Below are 21035 nucleotides of genomic sequence, written 5' to 3'. Positions count from 1 at the left end.
AAGTGATGGAATTACAAGTGTGAGCCACCGGGCTGGCTGATTCTTGGGTTGTATGTGTATTTGTGTGTGTGTTGTGGCGTAGGTGTGCACATGCACTTGCAAATGCTTGTGCCTCATGTGCAGAGGCCAGAGGAGAACATCCGGTGTCTCCTCTGTCACCCACGTTGTTTCCTTGTGACAGAGCTTTGGTCTGAGGACCGAGCTGCTGCTTTCTGCAGACTTTAGAGTCCCACGTGAGTGCGCTACAGATGCGCGTGGGTGCCCCCGGCTGTTCATGTGCTGGGGATCGAACTCACGGCGTCTCAGGCCTCATGCTTGCGTAGTAAGCACTCTTACCCACTGAGCCATTCCCCCAACCTGAACAGTAGAGTTTTATATTCAGTTGTTGTGGGTAATTCTGATATTACAGTTTTTCTTTTTTAAATTTATATTTATTTGAGGGGGGAGAGGGAAGAATAGGCAAGCCAGGGTCTCCATCCACTGCAAGTGAACTCCAGATGCATCTGGGCTTATTATGTGGGTACTGGGGAATCGAACCTGAGTACTTAAGCTTCACAGGCAAGCGCCAGCTAAGCAGTCTCTCCAGCCCCATTACGGTCATTCTGTAAAAGTAATTTGCCTGGCCCAGTGGTTGGCAACATTGTACCTGTTATTTCATCTTTCTGTATTCTTCTCTGGAAGTTGGGAATAATTAAACTTATTTACCTCATCAGTTTGTTAATGCATCTATACAAAGCCTGGTACAAAAATCAACTTCCGGACAGTTACAGCTGCTGCTGCTAGTATCATGTCCATTTGCTCATGCCTTTTTGATGGAAACTTGATTATAATATAGGAAATGACACTTTTTTTAAAGTTATGAATTTTTGGCTGGGTGTGGTGGCGCATGTCTTTAATCGCAGCATTCAGGAGCAGAGATAGGAAAGTGCCATGAGTTCAAGACCACCCTGAGACTACATAGTAAATTTCAGGTCAACTTGTGCTAGAGCAAGACAGACCCTACCTTGAAAAAGCAACATATATATGTTATGATTTTAGGGTATATAAAGGTAATAAAATTGGCAACTAGAAAAGGGTAAGAGAGGACTTACTAGGAAGGTACAAGTGTTTCCTAGGTAGGAACTGTATTGTTTGTTCATAAAAGCTAATAGTTACACATCTCATTGCATGTGAGAACTCTCTTTTCCATATATTTTCCCTGAGAAGCTGGATTGACTGTGGCTGTTATACAGGTAAGAATGTCTGGGAGAATTTAATGACAGCATGGGCTGGGCTGGTCATATGAAACTGAAGGGTAACTAGTCATATGATCGTTTGATGACCAGCATTTTGTTCAAGATTTATCATGTAGGCCACAAAATAAAGGTGCTAAAGATGTTGATTTACTGTAGAGGTGATTCATGTAGTAATTTTAAAACGTCAATTTTTTTTTTTCTTAATTTGAGAGCAACAGACAGAGAAAGAGGCAGAGAGAGATACTGGACGAACGAGGGCCTCCAGCCACTGTAAATGAACTCCATACACATGCACCCCTTGTGCCTCTGACTAACGTGGGTCCTGGGGAATTGAGCCTCGAACTGGGGCCCTTAGGCTTCACAGGCAAGCGCTTAACCTCTAAGCCATCTCTCCAGCCCTAAAATGTCAAATCTTAAAAGTCTGTTAAAACCCACTGGTAAAACTTGATTTCTAATACCAGTGAAATGAATGAACAGGGAATAGTGTTTAATAAGATAAACTTTTCTTCTAGTTCCGGGAAGCAAAGATTTGCAGATGACACGTTTGTATGCTCCTGGCTCCTCCTATACCTTCCACTGTGATGGGATATGGGAAAGGGACACAAAGCCAACTGAGACAGCTCCCCTGGCTGGGAAGAGGGCTCAGTAGGTGGAGTGCCGCCCTGCACGCATGCGGACCTGAATCGGATCCGGAATTCCCGAGTGAAGTGCCGGGCGTGGTGCACCTGTAACCCCAGCACTAGGAAGACGTAGAGAGGGTCCCTGAAGCTGCTGGCGAGCCAGTCTAGCTTTGTTGGTGAGTTCCGGGCCACTGAGAGACCCTGCATAAGAGGATCCCAAAGGGTAACGTCTGCAGCTTTCTTTTGGCCTCCACACACACACACACACATGTGCCCATATACATATACACATGCACATACACGTGCACACGTGTACACTCAGACATGCCAAAAAGAATAACAAAGAACTTCTGGTGGATAACGCTAAGACAATTATTTAATTTTTCTGAAATTTTATTTTCTTAGTGTTCAAGCTTGAACCCAGGACCTTGTTCATGTTCTTTTGCTAATGCACACCCCCAGTTTAAACTGGAATAAACAGGGCCCTGGAACACATCATTAGATTAAAACATGGCAAATATCCACCAGTCCTTCCTGAAAGAAAAAAAGTGATCAAATAAACAATGGGAGATAGTTGACAGATCTCTCATGTGGGAGGTTTTTAAGAATTTCAGGGCTGGAGAGATGGCTCAGTGGTTCAGGTCTTTACCTGCAAAGCCTAACAATCTAGGTTTGATTCCTCCGTGTACCCATGTAACCCCAATGCACAAAGTAGCACATGCAACTACAGTTTGGGTGCAGTGGCTGGAGGCCCTGGCATGCCCATACTCTCTCTCTCTCCCACTCTCTTTTTCACACACACATTCTCTGTAACTCTCTGCTTGCAAATAATCCCGCCTCCAATAGGAGGAACCTAGCTGTCTACTTCTTCAGTATAAGCTGTGTATAGTGGCTTCCTTCAGATTATCCCAGTATGGAAGGGTGGAGGGAGATAACTTTTGGATGTTGGTCTGAGAAATGAATTTTTTCTTTTCTACATATGACTATAAAAGTTCTCTGCAACCAAGCCAAAAATAAACTAATGAGATTTTATGAAACTAAAAAATTTCTGGGGCTGAAAGATGGCTTAGGGGTTAAAGCGCTTGCCTGCAAAGCTAAAAGACCCAGCTTTCATTCCCCAGTATCCATGTTAAGCCAGATGGACAAGGTGACACATGTAGCTGGAGTTTGTTAGCAGTGGCTGGAGCCCCTGGTATGCCCATTCTCTCTCTCAAATGAATAAATGAATAAAATATTTTTTAAAGTTTCTGTATACACAGGACACAGTCAACATAGTTAAGAGACTACCTCGGGAAAGAGAGAAAAGATAAGCCATCTATCTAGTTGGTAAAGGGTCAATATACAAAGTATCTAAGGAGCTTGAATCAATTGCAAGAGAAAAAATTCAGGGCTTGAGAGATTGCTCAGTGATTAAGGCACATGCCTACAAAGCCTAAGGACCCAGGTTCAGCTCACCAGTGACCATGTAAAGCCAGATGCATAAGATGGTACATGTGTCTGGAGTTCATTTGTAGTGTGGCTAGAGGCCCTGGCATGTGCACTCGCTCTCTCTCATAAATAAATAAATAAATAAATAAATAAATAAATAAATAAATAAAATCTTTTACTTGGGAAGCAGAGGTAGGAGGATCCCCATGAGTTCAAGTCCACCCTGAGACTACTGAGTAAATTCCAGGTCAGCTTGGACTAGAGCAAGAGCCTATCTTGAAAAGCCAAAAAAAAAAAAAAAAAAAAATCCAGGGCCAGAGATAGCTTAGCAGTTAAAGTGCTTGCTTGGACCGAGGTTCAATCCCCCAGCACCCACAGAAGGCCAGATGATGCACAAGGTGGTACATACATCTAAAGTTTGTTTGCAGTGGCTAGAGGCCCTGGTGTGCCCATTCATTCTCTCTCTCTCTCTCTCTCTCTCTCTAAAATAAAACATTTTAAAAATCTAATTAAAGGGGCTGGAGAAATGGGTTAGTGGTTAAAGCACTCGCCTACAAAATCAAAGGACTCAGGTTCAATTCCCCAGGACCCATGTAAGCCAGAGGCACAAGGGGGCACACGCATCTGGAGTATATTTGCAGTGGCTGGAGGCCCTGATGTGCCCATTTTTTCTCTCTCTCTTCTTGCCTATTTCTCTCTCCCAAATAAATAAAGATTTTTTAAAAATCTAATTAAAATGGGAATGAATTCAAATATATATTTCTCAAAAGAAAATATACAAATGATTAAGAGATGTATGAAAAAATGCCTAGGGTTACCGATCAATTAAAACTGCACATTCCTGGTCATCTCTTAGAGTGACCGTTACTGAGAGGAGAGACTCAGCAGTCGTTGATGAGGGTGTGGAGAAAGGGAAAGCAGCCATCGTGGAAAACAACACAGATGCTTCCCCAAGCTAAAACCAGAACTGTGCTCACCTCACTACAAGAAATGGGAAGAGTGTGAGAGACTTTGAGACATCTTCATTCCTATACTCAGTGCAGCATTGTTCACAATGGCCACATTACAGCACCAACTTAAATGTCCGTTAATGGATGAATGGACAAAGAAAATGTGTGACATATGTGTACAATGGAATACTATCCTGCCTTTAAAAAGAAGGAAATCCTTTCCCTCGTAACAATGTGGAGAAACATGGAGAACACGATGAAATAAGCCAGGCACAGATTTCAGTATGTGGAACTAAGAAAACTGAAGAAATAGAAATGCCAGGCATAGGGGCTGGAGAGATGGCTTAGCGGTTAAGTGCTTGCCTGTGAAGCCTAAGGACCCCGGTTCGAGGCTCGGTTCCCCAGGTCCCACGTTAGCCAGATGCACAAGGGGGCGCACGCGTCTGGAGTTCGTTTGCAGAGGCTGGAAGCCCTGGCGCACCCATTCTCTCTCTCTCCCTCTATCTGTCTTTCTCTCTGTGTCTGTTGCTCTCAAATAAATAAATAAATAAAACTTAAAAAAAAAAAAAGAAAAGCCAGGCATGGTGGCACACCCCTTTAATCTCAGCACTCAGAAGCAGAGGTAGGGGGATCGCCGTGAGTTCGAGGCCACCCTGAGACTAGATAGTGAGTTCCAGGTTAGCCTGAGCTCAAGTGAGACCCTACCTCGAAAAAGCATTAAATAAATAAATAAGAAAGTTGAAGTAATAGAAACAGAGAAAAATAGAGTGATGATTGCCAGGGTCTGACAGTGGGTGATGGGGGTGGGGGTGATGGGTAAAGGGGTTTCTTTCCAACAATTTCATTTAGAGTGAACAGGTTTTGAGGGTCCCTTGTACAGTGTAGTGACTATAGTGTGCACCTGAACGTTGCTAGAATTCATCTTCAATGTTCTCACCATAAAAAATGATAAGCATGAGTGAAAATTTAACATGTTCATTAGCTATGACTTATAGAAGTTAGTAAAGGGAAACTGGATTTATAATCTATAATCTTTACAACTTTTTGATACATTTAAAGTTAAGTTTATTTTAAAGAAAAGATCGCATCTACATTGAGTCAATAATTCAAGTTGAATTTTCATCTTGAGAGACTGGAGTAAAGGAGATAGCTCTTGGTGTTCGGGGCTTCCGATGGTGCAAAGCGGGGCAGTTTTCCTTGTCGTCTTACAAGGCTGGTGACAGTTTGCTCTAGAATCCAGGCGTGCAGCATTTCTGAATGTTCTCCTGTGGAATTTCCTACTGGCATGGCTTTTCTCCCTTTGCTTCTGCCCAGTAGCAGTCCCTTGAGTGGCATGTGCTGTCCTAGTTAATCAGAGGATAGGAGAAATGAAAAACTCTCCTCTCCCCCCCTCCCACGAAGTTTCAATGGGCAGTGGGAATGTAGGTCAAGTTGCATCACTGTGGAGCGGAGCGAATAGGAAGGTATTTATGAAATGCTGCCAGTCTCTTTCCATTGCGAGTCCTCGTGAGCCCGGGTGAGCCTGCGTGGGTGTGAGACACCAGGGCCAGGGGTCATGTTTGTGGTGCCGTCCTACAGGTTACACTTCAGTCCATGAAAAGGCTCTTCCTCTGAAGTAAAATAGCATACTGGCTTTGTTTCCTTTCCCTCCACCAGCTTCTGGAATTCTCTTTGGCTTTTATTTATTACTGACATAGTGCAACAACTTACATTCGTTTAGTCAGAAGTTTGAACTGTAAAAACAATTGTCATGTGTACATAAAGATCCATTGTTTGGTAATCACCTCAGTCTAATGTGTCTTGACAGTGTCATGTAATTGGTCACAAGCTCAGGCCTCTTGTAGCATGCAGAGGCTGCAGGTAGATCATGTTTGGACTTTTCACTCAGGTGTTAAGTGTATTGTTATGATAACCTCTCTTGTGTTTTTTAATTTTTTTTAAAAAAATTTATTTATTTATTTATTGGCAAGGAGGGGGTGGGAAATGGGCATACCAGGGCCTCCCACCGCTGCAAACTCCAGATGGACTCACCACTTTGTTCGTCTACATGGGTCCTGGGGAATCAAATCCAAGCCGTCAGGGTTGTAAGCAAATACCTTAACTGCTGAGCCACGGTCCCAGCCTGTTTTTAGTGGGAAAATATACACTTTAAAACATAAGTAGCCGGGCGTGGTGGCGCACGCCTTTAAAATCCCAGCACTCGGGAGGCAGAGGTAGGAGGATCACCAAGAGTTCAAGGCCACCCTGAGACTCCGTGGCGAATGCCAGGTCAGCCTGAGCCAGAGTGAGACCCTACCTCGGAAAAAAAAAAAAAACATAAGGAGTCTTTTAACATGTTTTTATCCTTCTTTCCTTCTTTCTTTCTTTCTTTTTTTTTTTTTTTTTTGAGGTAGGGTCTCACCGTAGCTCAGGCTGACCTGGAATTCATTATGTAGTCTCAGAGTGACCTCGAACTCACGGCGATCCTCCTACTTCTGCCTCTATAGTGCTGGGATTAAAGACGTGCACATCACACTCGGCTTTAACATGGTTTTATTTTTTACACACTTTGTATTCTCTACTCCTTTTGAAAACGCACACATGTTGACTGCTGGGATTAAAGATGTGCCCATCACACACCCAGCTTTAACATGTTTTTATTTTTTACGCACTTTGTATTCCCTGCTCCTTTTGAAAACACACACGTGTTGGCTGTGAACATGTTCAGTGTTTCTGATGTCACCAACAGTAAGAATAGAACAGGAAGACTCTTTCTACTCTCTCATTATCTCATTTAGGTACAAAATGAACACCAAGTTATAAACTGGTTAAATAGGCTTTGGTATTATTTAATCTCACATATTGAATTGAATATGGTTTAATTATCTATCTATTTATTTATTTATTTATTTGAGAGTGAGAGAAATCGAGAGAGAGATACAGAGAGAATGGGTGCACCGGGGCCTTGGGCCACCGCAGAAAAGCCCCAGATGCATGTGCTGCCTTGTGCACGTGGCTTACATGGGTACTGGGGAATTGAACCTGGGACTTCAGGCTTCACAGACAAGCGCCTTAACAGCGAAGCCATCTCAGCCCTCGAGTATGGTTTTAGATATGCTTATAAGTCAAGATACTTTTAGCTACTTGTTACCTTTTTTATTCTGAAATAATGACAGAATTCCCAGGAAGTTGCAAAGGTTACCCAGAGAGAGGCCCTCACTACTCTTGCCTAGCTCCTTTCATTAATCAACCTTTCCTCAGCTGCCCACAGTCTAGGTGGGCTGCGGCTGGGTTTGAGGATGGCTGTGTGTACCTGTCATGTGCTCAGTGCAGTCCCCTGTGCAGGGCTGTCCTTCCCTGTAGGTGTCACCCTTGGCTCCCTTTACTGCCATGCCCCTGCCTGCTACCAGCCCAGTTCCACCTCCCAGCAATCACCAGTCTGCTCTCCAATTTTGTCCTCTTAGTAGTACAGCATAAAATTGTTTGACACTGGCTCCCCCACCTCAAGTATTTCAGAAAGAATTTAATTTCTAAGACTATCTTTAGATAACTTTTGAAAGGAATATATATTTAAAAGTTGTATCTAATGTTACAACTAACACTAATAAACTGCATTTTTGTAGCTTGAGTGTCTCAAACTTTACAATGCCATATTGGACCATCATCTAAAATGACATGTGCCAATCCATAGCACATCATAGCATTACCCTTTTGACCTACTGCTAAGGTTAAAAAAATAAGTGGAGGACTGGAGAGATGGCTTAGTGGTTAAGCACTTGCCTGTGAAGCCTGAGGACCCCGGTTCGAGGCTCAGTTCCCCAGGACCCACGTTAGCCAGATGCACAAGGGGGTGCACGTGTCTGGAGTTCGTTTGCAGTGGCTGGAGGCCCTGGCGCACCCATTCTCCCTCTCTCTATCTGCCTCTTTCTCTGTCTGTCTATTGCTCTCAAATAAATAAATAAATAAATAAAATAAGTGGAGAGTTAACATTAAGAAGTTTGTCCCATCCAAGCGTGATGGTGCATGCCTTTAATACCAACACTTGGAGGAAGAGGTAGGAGGATTGGCATGAGTTCAAGGCCACCCTTAGACTACATAGTATATTCTAGATCAGCCTGAGCTAGAATGAGACCCTACCTTGAAAAACAAAAAAAAAAAAGGTTTGTCCCATTAACAAGAATATACTATGATTGATCAATGAACAGGAATAAAAATGCAATGCATATTTTACTTACACTGGATGAAGTATGACTACCTGTGTGTTCATTTCGCCTTAAAAGGAGAGAACTTTCTGGAACACAATACATAAATAGATAGCAATAGAAATAGTAGCATAATTGTCATTTTCAAGGTAGTGTCACAGGACTGCTTTGTGTGAGTAGTGAGAAGTGTCAGCAATCCAGTGCTGGCATAGTGTTAATGACACTCCTTAGAAGTATTTGGTTGGTCGGAAATGGAGCTCTATGGCTAGGTGAGGCCTGGCCAGGCCCAAGAAGTTTCAGAAAGACGAAGCTTCCTCAGATGTCCGTCTACTCTCTAAGAAAATGCAGAGCGCATTGTAGGGTCTGCAGGAGGGCACGGTAGTGCTTGGCTACAGATGACGAGACCATATGGCCAGGCTGACAGCCCTGAGCAGGGAACAGGCAGGCCTCCAGGTGCCAACCCTCGTGCAGCTCCGGGCCAGGGACGGTGAGGGAAGGTGACGGTGACGCAGTCTGACCAGACCTCCTAGGGAGATCTTGGAACTAACATCGGTTTTCATTTAGATCTGGCTTTTCACGTGTTAGACAGGCTTCTTCCTACCTAGGAAGTGACTCCATATAATTAACCATCCTGTATGGACTAGCTTATCGGTTTTCTGTTTATTCCCTGGGCTTTTCCCAAAGCAGTGTCATGACTATGATTGAGAGAGTTTCAGGAGGGAAGGAAGGAAGCCTTTCCTGACCATCACTGTACGTCACCCAGTCCACTAGTGACCATGTGCTCTTACACTTTAATGACAGTGTGGAAAAATTGCATTAATGATATCCCAAAACATCATTCCAAGTGACTTGATCATAAGCCAATTTTCTTGGTTAGACTTACTGTATATAGAGAATTTAAGGAACGTTTATTAAGTGATATGATGCACATATATATGCAATGTATGAGTCATATGGAACATACAGTTATGACACATCCCTCATCCTAGCTTTTCATCAACATGAGATAAGTTACAAGTTCAAGAAAAACCAACAGATTACAGGAGAGAAAACTGCTTAATCCATAAATGCAAATGTATATATGGTGCTACATAATTATGAAATAAATCCGTCAATTGTAAATGCTGCACATTCAGAGAAAGAAAAGTTACTAATCTCCACATACCTTTTCACCTGCCAAAGGCAGGTGTTACATACCTCATGGCATGAACTGAGGGTTTGAAGTATTGTGTGTAAAAAAGCACGTGCACACACACACATACACGCAGATCGATTTTTGCATGGTACTTAATGTACATCTGTTCGGTTGGCAGTGAATATTGTGATGATAATAATGCATACTGTATTAAGATACGCCTACTGTTCTAGCGACCCATAGCCTCTGTAGCTTAACATAATTGCTTTTGGGTTTTTGTTTTTGTTTTTTGCTTATTTTGCTCAGATTAAATCTGAGTCCACAAAGAGACTGCTGTTTTACATAGTTGTTCAGGAGTGGCTTGGGCCTCCCCCAACGGTGCTTGAAGCTCTTCACTTTGACCAGTAGAGGGTACGAGAGATTGAGGACCCAGTGCCTGAAGTTTGTATGGGTCTAGCCTGTGACTTTTAGAATTTTATTTCTCTCTCTTTTTTTTTTTTTTTTTTCCTTGCAACAGAGTCTAACTCTAGTTCAGGCTGTCCAGGACCTGACTCCGTAGCTCCAGGCTGGCTTTGAACTCACAGCAATTCTACTTCAGCCTCCTGAGTTCTGGGATTAAACGTAATAGCCAGCTTTTACAATTCTTTAACCTTGGGCCATTGACAGGAGATTAATTTTCCCTTGGTAGCATATTTGGTGGCTAGGGATCCGATCCAGGGCCTTGTGTGGTATGTGTGTATGTATGTGTCTATTTATTCAGGGGCTGGGGATCCATTCCAGGGTCTGTCTGTGCTCAGTGAGTGCTCTAGCCCGGGACACGAGCTATAGGTTTCACTCAGAAGCCAGGAAGGAGTTGAAGCAGCAGGAACAGCAGGCGTTCGGAGCGGGTAGGAGCAGTTCCTGCACGTGGGTGTGGAGGGAGTTGCTTTAGGCCGAGCTCTTGCAAAGCCTCGGTTCCCTGATGGTGCGTGGTAAGACTTCCCTGCGTCCTAGAGCTCGACAGGGCCAAGTGAGGGCCTGGTGTTACGTCTGCAGACACGGCGCATTCTCGGTCCCCATCGCCTCTCTTGCTGTTACTACTGCTGTGGACTTCTGTGTATTAACCTCCTCTTCTGACTCGACGGGGGTCCTGCTCATGATGACAGGGCGAACCACTGGGCTCTTCCTGTTTTTAGTTCTCTCCACGCGTAAAGGCGAAACAGTGTGCCTTGGTCACAGTTGATGGGGAGCGTGGCATGCCTTCCTCCGCAAACTGAGAGAGTGGGAGACAGCCGATGTCCCTTGAGCGAGCTCGGCATTGAGCTGGATGAGCTTAAGGTTCAGGCCCTGTGACGGCGCAGGCCTGACACCAGCTGTGCCTGCAAGCAGAGCGACTGAAGACTGTAGCTTATGTAGAAGCTGTCAGGTAACAAGATTCCTTTAGAAACAGAGACCAGGTGTGGTCGTTGTGCCTCTAATCCCAGTGCATGGGGTGCTGAGGCAGGGGCATTGCTGAGACTTGTTCAAGGCATAGTCTGGGCTGCAATGTGAAGCCCTGTTTCAAAGCGCTAAAAGCAAACAAAAGCAAGAGTGCACGTGAGGAGCCGCACGCGGGTGGAGAGCGCCAGAGAACAGGCTGCAGGAACTGTAGGGCCAGAGCTGCTGGTTCCCCTCCTCGAAAGTGGCCGTGGCTCTGTCTACCTTGCTGTAGACAGACATTCACTGCCCAGTGGACGGACTGAGAGCAGTCCCTAAAACTCACTTATGCTCCATCTCTGGCTGGCCTTTGAAGAGGACGACACCTAGTGACCCTGTTGAAGAGATAGGTGGTACCGAAGAGTATGGGCTGTGACTCATAAATTTGCCTTGCGACGGAGGAAGTCTATCAGGATGACAGCAAATGCATCCGTGGTCAGAGGAAGGAGAGTCAGGTGGTACGTAACTTCACATTTAGGGGACATACCTGCATACGAGTGTGCAAACAGGTAGCACGTGACTGCTTAAATTTTGGGTTGTTGCTTTTTGTTTGGGCGAGGAGATGGTTCTGGAGGCTGGCTGTGGCAGGCGTGTGGGATGACATAGCCAGGAAGGTACTTTGCAAGGTATGCACATACTTCCAAGAGGCAGCCCCTCAGCACGGTGTCAGCCAGTTATTGTTCTGCAGGAGAACCATAGTTTTGGATTTTCCAAGAAAAACCAAGACTTTAGAATTTGTGCTACTCTTAGATATTTTTTGTTGATTGTTTATTTTTCAAGGTAGGGTCTCACTACAGCCCAGGCTGACCTGGAATTCACTATGTAGTCTCAGGGTGGCCTTGAACTCATGGTGATCCTCCTACCTCTGCCTCCCAAGTGCTGGGATACTCTTAGTTTTTAAATATGAGGTATAAATTTGTATTCTCCCCACATCATCATGGCACATAAGCAAACACAAGGTGTAGCCTGTGTTCTGTGATGTCAGAGGGATAGAAAACGCAAACGTGAGAATTGGGTGGCCTGGTTGACACGCAGAGAAGACATGCTTGGTCTGGTGACAGGCTGTGTGTGGCCTGGAGCATGTCTTCAGCCAGAGGGTGCTGAACAGTTACTCTTATTGTGCCCCCTTTAGTTTTAAATATTTTATTTATTTGTTTGAGACACACAGAGAGAGAGATAGAGAGAGTGTGAGAATAGGCACACCAGGGCCTCCAGCCACTGCGAACGAACTTACATGGGACGTGGAGAATCGAACCTGAGTCCTTAGGTTTCACAGGCATACGCCTTAATCACTAAGCCATCTGTCCAGCCCCAAAGGATAAAGTTTTAAACATTTTATTTATCTTGTTGTACTCCCCTTTTCTTCTCTTACAGTAGAGTCTCATATTCATGCTTGGTGGTTTGCCTAGAAGTTAAGGTTTAAGAAGTAGGTAGACACAGTGCTCAGTACCGCAATATCTGTATCACACCTTCCAAGGCTTGGGGACTAATGTGGAAGAGGTGGCTGAAAGAATGTAAGAGCCAAAGGAAGGGCAGGACTCCATACAACATGTTCCCTCCAGACACAAAATGGCATGGATATCCATGGCCTCACAGTGCCTGACACTACCTGCATAAGAGGAGGAAAAAATCAAGGCATCAAAAGTAAAAGAGAGGGCTGGAGAGATGGCTTAGCGGTTAAGCGCTTGCCTGTGAAGCCTAAGGACCCCGGTTCGAGGCTCGGTTCCCCAGGTCCCACGTTAGCCAGATGCACAAGGAGGCGCACGCATCTGGAGTTCGTTTGCAGAGGCTGGAAGCCCTGGCGCGCCCATTCTGTCTTTCCCTCTGTCTTTCTGTGTCTGTCGCTCTCAAATAAATAAATAAATAATTTAAAAAAAAAAAACAAAAAAAGAAGTAGGTAGAAAGGTTATTATACTGATGCTGACTTTTCTTTCCCTAGCAAGTTTTTGGGTGGCCTTGACAGGCTGCATCATGTGGCGAGAAACTGTGTTCCAAGTCTCGGCCCAGCTCGCAGCCTCCTGGGGTACCATGCTGCTCAAGCCAATCCCTGTGGACAGTGCCCACAGCAGAGCGCTCCTCTGTCTAAGCCCTTGGGCATGGTGCAGTGTCTTCTGTAACAAGCTCAAGTGATGACTGTCTTCTTGTTGGTACATCTACTGCTTTGTTGAACAAGATTGTTCTTATAGTTATCAGAATCAAAACTCAGTTTACAAAAGCCATCATGCTTACGAGGAGGGGTGTGTATTTACCTTAGAGTTGGGGAGGTGTCTGGGAACATGCAGGACAGAAGTGCTCTGGGAACCATACTGGGGACAAGCCAGCCCAAGACTCTCCTGCCTATCCCAGGCGTAGCCCACGGCCTCTGTCTTGGGGCAGAGTGACTGCTTGGGTCAACTCCTTGCTGACCAGCAACTTCCCTGCAGTCTAAGGAGCTCATGGGGCGAGCCTGCGGCCGCAGCTAAACTCGGCCCTCTTCACCCACTTCTGGGTTCTAAGAAGAGCAGGTGATCCTGTGCTTGGGTTACATGACTAGGCTTGGCCCCAACAAGTGAGGAGCTTGGAGCTCCACAGCCCAGATCTGAGGACGAGAGTCACTGCAGGCAGTGCTGCCAGGAGAAAGATGCCTTCTATGGCTGCCGCCTCTCCAACGTTAGGCAGAAAGGGTAAACATAAGCACATCCTACTTAGGACTTTGGAGGCAATGAAGTGATGCTCTTATTTGCTTCTCTCCTGCTTCTGGCCATCATTAGAAACAAACAAACAAAAACCATATAGAGGCTGAAGAGATGGCTTAGCAGTTAAGATGCTTGCCTACAAAGCCAAAGGACCCTACTCCATCCCCCAGGACCCACGTAAGCCAGATGCACAAGGTGGAGCATGCGCTTGGAGATTGTCTGCAGTGGCTGGAGGCCCTGGCACACCCATTCACGTTCTCTCTCACACTCTCAAATAAATAAATATGTTATATATATATATGCCTGGGCACGAGGATGCATCCCTTTAAACCCAACTAGCACTTGGGACACCAAGGTAGGAGAACTGCTGTCTTTTTAAGGCCACTTGTTCTTGCTGTTGTGTTTTTTGTTGATGATGTTGTTTGTTTTGTTTTTCAAGGTAGGGTCTCACTCTAGCCCAGGCTGACCTGGAATTCACTATGTAGTCTCAGGCTCGCCTCAAACTCATGGTGATCCTCCTACCTCTGCCTCCTGAGTGCTGTGATTAGTGCACCACCATGCCTGGCTTTTTTTTTTTTTTTTTTTGAGCTAGGGTTTTACTGTAGCCCAGGCTGCCCTGGACCTCACTCTGTCACCCCAGGCTGGCCTCAAACTCAGTGATCCTCCTACCTGACTCCCAAATGTGGGGATTAAAGGTGTGTGCCACCATGCCCTGGCTAAATTTCTTTTTAGTTTAATTTTAACATTTTAGAGAGAATGAGTGACAGAAAGAGAGGGAATGGGCATGCCAGGGCCACTGCAGTGGAACTCCAGACTCTGGTGTCACCTAGTGGGCATGTGCGACCTTGTGCTTGCCTTGCCTTTCTGTGTCTGGCTTATGTGGGATCTGGAGAGCCGAACATGGGTTTTAGGCTTCAAAGACAAGTGCCTTATCTGCTAAGGCATCTCTCTAGCCCTAAAACATTTTTTTTGAATTCAGTGTTTGTTACATAGTAGGTGTTCAGAAAGTAAAAGTGTTAGTTTTTGGTTCTAAGAAAATCTTTCTAGTCTGTCTTTGAAACTTTCTTTTGGCAAAACAAAATTAAGTTGCCCTTGGGCTTAGGCAGTTTGGGGCACTGGAAATGGAACTAACTAGCACCAGAGACCTAGATTCTAGTCTGCTTTCTATGCAGTCATTTGCTGGGTGGCCTGGGTGTCCTCTGTGTTTTCTCACCAGCACAGTGGAAGTCATAACATAGCCACAGCTCTTGAACAAGCACAGGGTGTTGTGCGGGTCAAATAAGACAGTGTATACAAGCATCAGGGCTATTTTTCACTAATAAAGACCCCTGACCTCTGTTCATTTCCTCCCTTCCTCTCTCCCTCCATCCCTCCCATTCTTTTTTTGAGGCAGAGTCTCATTCTAGCCCAAGCTGGCCTCGAACTCACATTGATCCTCCTACCTCTACCTCCCAAGTGCTGTGATTAAAGGAGTGTGCCACCACGCCTGCCTCCCTGACCGCCTTTATTTTATTTATTTATTTATTTTATTGTTGTTGTTTATTATTAATTATCTTTGGTATTTTCGAGGTAGGGTCTCACTCTATCCCAGGCTGACCTGGAACTCACATTGTAGTTCCAGGCTGGCCTTGAACTCGCAGATTAAAGGTGTGTGACACCATGCCCGGCTTTTTATTTTTTATTTATTTTAAATTTATTTTTATTTAATTATCAGAGATGGAGAGAGACAGTGAGGATGGGCACACCAGGGCCTCTAGCCACTGCAAATGAACTCTAGACGCATGCACTACCATGTACAACTGGCTTACATGAGACCTGGAGAATCAAACCTGCGTCCTTAGGCTTCGCAGGCATGTGTCTTAGCTGCTTAGGTATCTCTCCAGCCCCATCTTTTTATATTTAAGAAAGACAGAGAGAGGGGCAGAGACAGAGATAATGGTTGCACCAGGGCTTTTCAGCCACTGCAAACTAACTCCAGGTGCATGCGCCCCCTTGTGTGCATGTGCAATATTGCATGCTCACGTCACTGTGCATCTGGCTGTGTGAGACATGGAGTTTGAAACGTGTTCTTAGGCTTTGCTTTGCAGGCAAGTGCTTTAACTGCTAAGCCATCTCTCCAGCCCACTGACCTCATTTTTAAGTACAGAATGTGCCACTTTTTAAAAAAATTATTTTCTTTTTTTTTTTAATTAATTTATTTATTTGAGAGCGACAGACACAGAGAGAAAGACAGATAGAGGGAGAGAGAGGGAATGGGCGCGCCAGGGCTTCCAGCCTCTGCAAACGAACTCCAGACGCGTGCGCCCCCTTGTGCATCTGGCTAACGCGGGACCTGGGGAACCGAGCCTCGAACCGGGGTCCTTAGGCTTCACAGGCAAGCGCTTAACCGCTAAGCCATCTCTCCAGCCCAAATTATTTATTTTCAAAGAGAGGAGGAGAAAGACAGAGAATGGGCACACGAGGAACTATTGCCACTGCAAATGAACTCCAGATCCATGTGCTAGTGTTGCGGTCAGGTTCACACTGCTGGCAGAAATCACCTGACCAAGAGCAGCTTGTGGGAGGAAAAAGGTTCATTTTGGCTTATAGGCTCAAGGGGAAGCTCCATGATGGCAGTGGAAAATGATGGCATGAACAGAGGGTGGACATCACCCCATGGCCAACATAAGGTGAACAGCAGCAACAGGAGAGTGTGTAAAACACTGGCAATGGGAAACTGGCTACAATATGCATAAGCCTGCCCCCCAAAATACTCTGCCACCAGGAGGTATTAGTTCCCAAATTGCCATCAGCATTCAGAACACATAAGTTTATGGGGGACACCTGAATCAAATTACCACACTCCATAATACCAGGTGGGGTATCAATTTGTTAATCCATGAGGGAATAAAGCAGAGAATTTACCATTTTTCAGTGCTTATACTTTAGTAACTGTTACTACCATTTTTCTCTAAAAATGAAGAACAGGACACTCCTTGAGCACTCAGGCCCCTTCAAAAGAGTCCATATTCTTCCTGTTGCTCCAGTACAGGTCAACGGGCCCAGTCTCAGAGGTTGTGATCTTTCATATGATGGCAGCTGGGTGGGCAGCAGTTCCAACCCAAAGATTTCATTTCTATGCCATATCACTCTGCTCACAGCAATCCATTTCTATGCAAAGCAACCCTGCAAAAGTTCTCAGGACAGGGGTATAACAGCAAGCCTCTCACACAAACTGCTTCTAGCCCAGTTCAGGTAAAGCTCTTTCACACCCATATAAGCCAAACCTCACAGTGTATAGTTCTTACTGCATTCAGGTCTTTCAAATCTGATCAGAATATTCTATCAAGCTGTATTTATAGCACTGTAAGGTGTCTCTTAGGCCATGGTTTCAAATCCTCCTTCATTCTTCTTGAAAATCAGCTCTAAAAGGTCACAGCCAAGCAGGTGTCTAGCAGCAATCCCACTCCTCATTACCAACTTTACTGTTGCAGTCAGGTTCTCATTGCTGGGAGAAATCACCCAACCAAGAGCTGCTTGTGGGACAAAAGAGTTTATTTTGGCTTACAGGCTTGAGGGGGAAGCTCTATGATGGCAGGGAAAACGATGGCATGAGCAGAGGGTGGATATCACCCCCTGGCCAACATCAGGTAGATAACAGCAACAGGAGAGTATGCCAAACACTGGTAATGGGAAACTGGCTATAACAACCTTAAGCCTGCCCCCAACAATACTGTGCCTTCAGGAAGTATTAATTCCCAAATCACCATCAGCTGGGAACCTAGCAGTCAGATTACCTGTTTATGGGGGACACCTGAATTAAACCACCACAGCCAGTTTGTGCATCTGGCTTTACTTGGGTACTGGGAAATTGAACCCAGTCTTGAGGTTTTGTAAACATGTGCCTTTAGCCACTGAGCCATCTCTCCAGCCAAGAGAATTTACCATTTTTCAATGCTTATACTTTAGTAACTGCTACTACCATTTTTCTCTAAAAATGAATTTCTTATAAACCATGGCTTTAAGGTATACAAACTAGTAAATGATTTCTTCTGGACCAAAACTACCTTAAGCTAGTGTGGTGGTGCATACCTTTAATCCCAGCACTCGAGAGGTAGGAGGAGTGCCATGAGTTCTAGGCCACCCTGAGACTACATAGTGAATTCCAGGTCAGCCTGGGCTAGAATGTGACCCAACCTTGAAAAAAAAAAAAACAAAAAAAAAAAGATATGAGCTACCAAAACTACCTTAGAGTAGGTTTTATAGCACCAAAATGCTAGTGACTGTCTTGTACTTTTGGGAAAGAGCTGGAATATTATCCTGACGGAGAGCTTGAAAATGGCCTGAACTAGTGATATATCAAGCTAGAGTCAGATCTGATGCTGATGTTGTTTGATCTCTAGTGGTTTCTGAGGAAGACACAACCAGGGAGGGGAATGGCTGTTTGGAACATAACACTTGTAATTGTCTATCATGGTAATTTGTAGCTTACTTTGAATAAAGATTTTTGCATAGCTGTAAAATGTTTAGAATGCAAAAAAAAAAAAAACTTGGCTCAAAACAGACATATTAAGCAAGACAGGAGCTTTTATTGGAAGTAAGGCAGAATAGGAACATTGGAATGGAAATCAGAGACTTCCAAAGGATAAGAAATCTAGAGAAACTTCTCGTGTGCATAAAGATGGTAAGAATTGTTTTGAGAATTACTGAGCAGTAGCATTTTGAACATAGATAAAACTGAAACACTTTGTGAAAGGGAAGGAGAGAAGGATATGACCCAGGAATAACTTAAAAGCCACAAAGATGAACAAGGGGACCCTCATATCTGACCCTCAGATAAACTTGGTTGGCATCTTGAGATCTCAAGTCATAGAAAAATTTGGACTACCACTTATTTTATTTTATTTATTTGCAAAGAAAGAATATGCATGAATATGGATGTGCTAGGGTCTCCAGATGCTTGTGGCATTTTGTCCATGTCACTTTCCCTGAGTACTAAGGAATTGAACCTTAGACTTCAGACTTTACCTGCCCCTTTATCCGCTGTCCAGTCCTTCTAACCTCTGGGTTGCCATTATAATAATAAGTAAATAAAAGTTTAAAATAAATCAATTAAAGTTAAGTGAGACAGTGTCTTCACTGTGACCTTGTTGTGTTGGGAGGAGGAGAAATTCACTCTTAGTGAATGTTCCATTGCTATCAACCTGCCTTGTATTTGGTGCTTTTACACCATCTGCCCCATAACAGCATTTTTGCCTATATTTGCTATGATATCTCTTCTGCTTTCTAAGTAGAAAAGCAGCTTATTTTTTAAATTACCTCACCACTTTCCTCCACTCCCCATTAAGCAGCACCCCGTTTCATCTGAGGCGTGTGTGTGCACAGGAGGGTTTGCAGAGTGTGATTTCCTTGTGCATTTTAGGAAGACTTTTTCTTCTTCTGTGTGTTTGTGTGTGTGTGTGCGTGCAAGTGTGTGTGTGTGCGTGCAAGTGTGTGTGGTTTTTTTGAGGTAGGGTCTCACTCTATTCCAGGCTGACTTAGAATTCACCATGTAGTCTCAGGATGGCCTCAAACTCACAGTGATCCTCCTACTTCGGCCTGCCAAGTGCTGGGATTAAAGGTGTGCGCGCTCTACCAAGCCTGGCTTTGTACTTATTTATTTATTACAATTGTGATGTAACAGATTTCATAGGAGTAGAGTTTTGAATAGTATTTTAAAAAATTAAGTGAAAACTCATTAGTGGCAAATTGGACATAGTGATTTTGAGTCCCGAGAAGTTGACTCTGGGTACATGTTGAACAGTGATTAATTCATCCTTTGTTGTAAATATTATCAGTTAAGTTCCTTGTGCAAAGTGAATTGCAGTTGTTGAAAAATCAGTAAGATCCTTTGAATTTTAACAGTTGTGACATTTCAAAATACATGTAGTAATTTTAGAACATATAAAAACTACTATAATTACAGATTTCTGATGAGCTTTATATCTACTGCTTCATCCCTGTACCTTTTTTCTTTTCCTGTTTTAAATCTGAACAGAATTGAGAAGAAAGTACTTCCACAATCACGGCAGATGAAGGTTCCCTGGTAGACCGATCAGGATTTGTGGCCTGAGCTCCGGAGACAAGGTAAACAGCTCTTCGGGTGGAGTGAACGCCTCACTTCTGATCATAGTAGTGCTTGAGTTTTGCCAAGGGATGAAAGTTTTGTAATTTAAGATATCTGAATAAGATCTTGAATTTGACACATTAGCTTGACTGTATGATCCTCTGTTAACTGATTAACAGTGCACGGGAGGCGTGCGATGTTTTTGGATGTTTGCTTCTCAACTCAAAAACTGCCGCCGCCACCACACACACACTAGTTAAAGTGGCAGGAAGACTTTAGAGGCAGGAGTTCCCATCTCTCATCTCACTGCCTGCTTTCCCCCCAGGATGTTGGCCATGGCCAGAGGTGTGCTATGGGTTTTTTGTTGTTGTTGTCTTAGGTTTTTTTGTTTGTTCGTTTTTGTTTTTCCAGCTCCAGTTCCCTCAGCTCATATCTTCTTCTTCCCATACAATGCAGACCAGCTGCACCTGACCAGGAAGATCCTAAACACAGTTGTGAAACGGACTTGAGCTCTTTGGGCACATTTTTCTAGGCCAAGGCCTTTGCCTGGTCTGCCAGGCAGCACTGTGCTCATGTGCAGTTGAGACCTTTGTGACCCAGCTTGGTGGCCAGGGAATATCTCACTACATGTTTACCCTAACGCATTGAATTTTGCCTTGAAAAGAAAAGTGCGGGGGCTGGAGAGATGGCTTAGTGGTTAGGGCTCTTGCCTTCAAAGCCAAAGGACCCAGGTTTGATTTCCCAGGACCCACGTAAGCCAGATGCACAAGGGGGCGCTGGAGTTTATTTCCAGCGGCTGCAGGCCCTGCTGTGACCATATTCCCTTTCTCCCTCTCCATCATTCAAAAATAAAATAAAATATTAAGAAAAAAATTTTTTTTAAAGTGCAACTTTGTGCTTGCCTCACCTTTGTGCATCTGGCTTACGTGATCATGAGAGTCAAAAATGCCCACTAGGTGGTGCAAGCATCTGGAGTTTGATTGCAGTAGCTGAGGCCCCGGGCAATTTTTTTTTTCTCTCTCTCTAAAATAACCTAAAACAATAAGTGCCAGGTATTGAGGTACACACCTTTAATCTCAGCACTTGGGAAGCAGAGGTAGTAGGATTGCTGTGAGTTTGAGGCCACCCTGAGACTCCATAGTGAATTCCAGGTCAGTCTGGGCTAGAGTGAGACTCTACCTTGAAAAGCCTAAAAAAGAAAAAAAAAAAAAAAAAAAAAAGAAGAATTAAAAAGCCATCCTCTCATCTGCTCCTGAAAGGAGTAATGAGGG

The 21035-nt window shown here is 44.3% G+C and overlaps 1 long non-coding RNA gene across 1 annotated transcript in view; it reads left to right on the top strand.

Moving 5' to 3' along the window:
* The window catches only part of LOC123455342, a 44624-nt gene extending 24029 nt beyond the window's left edge, over nucleotides 1-20595 (top strand). The window contains exons 2-3 of the long non-coding RNA XR_006633852.1: nucleotides 19696-19784; nucleotides 20176-20595. This is a non-coding gene — a long non-coding RNA (uncharacterized LOC123455342). The remainder of the gene's footprint in view (nucleotides 1-19695; nucleotides 19785-20175) is intronic.
* Nucleotides 20596-21035: the final 440 nt, after the last annotated feature.

Source organism: Jaculus jaculus, chromosome 16 (genome assembly GCF_020740685.1).
Source record: "Jaculus jaculus isolate mJacJac1 chromosome 16, mJacJac1.mat.Y.cur, whole genome shotgun sequence".
Lineage (NCBI taxonomy): Eukaryota > Metazoa > Chordata > Mammalia > Rodentia > Dipodidae > Jaculus > Jaculus jaculus.
Note: the sequence above shows the minus strand (reverse complement) of the source record. Positions and strands in the feature narration are given on the sequence as shown.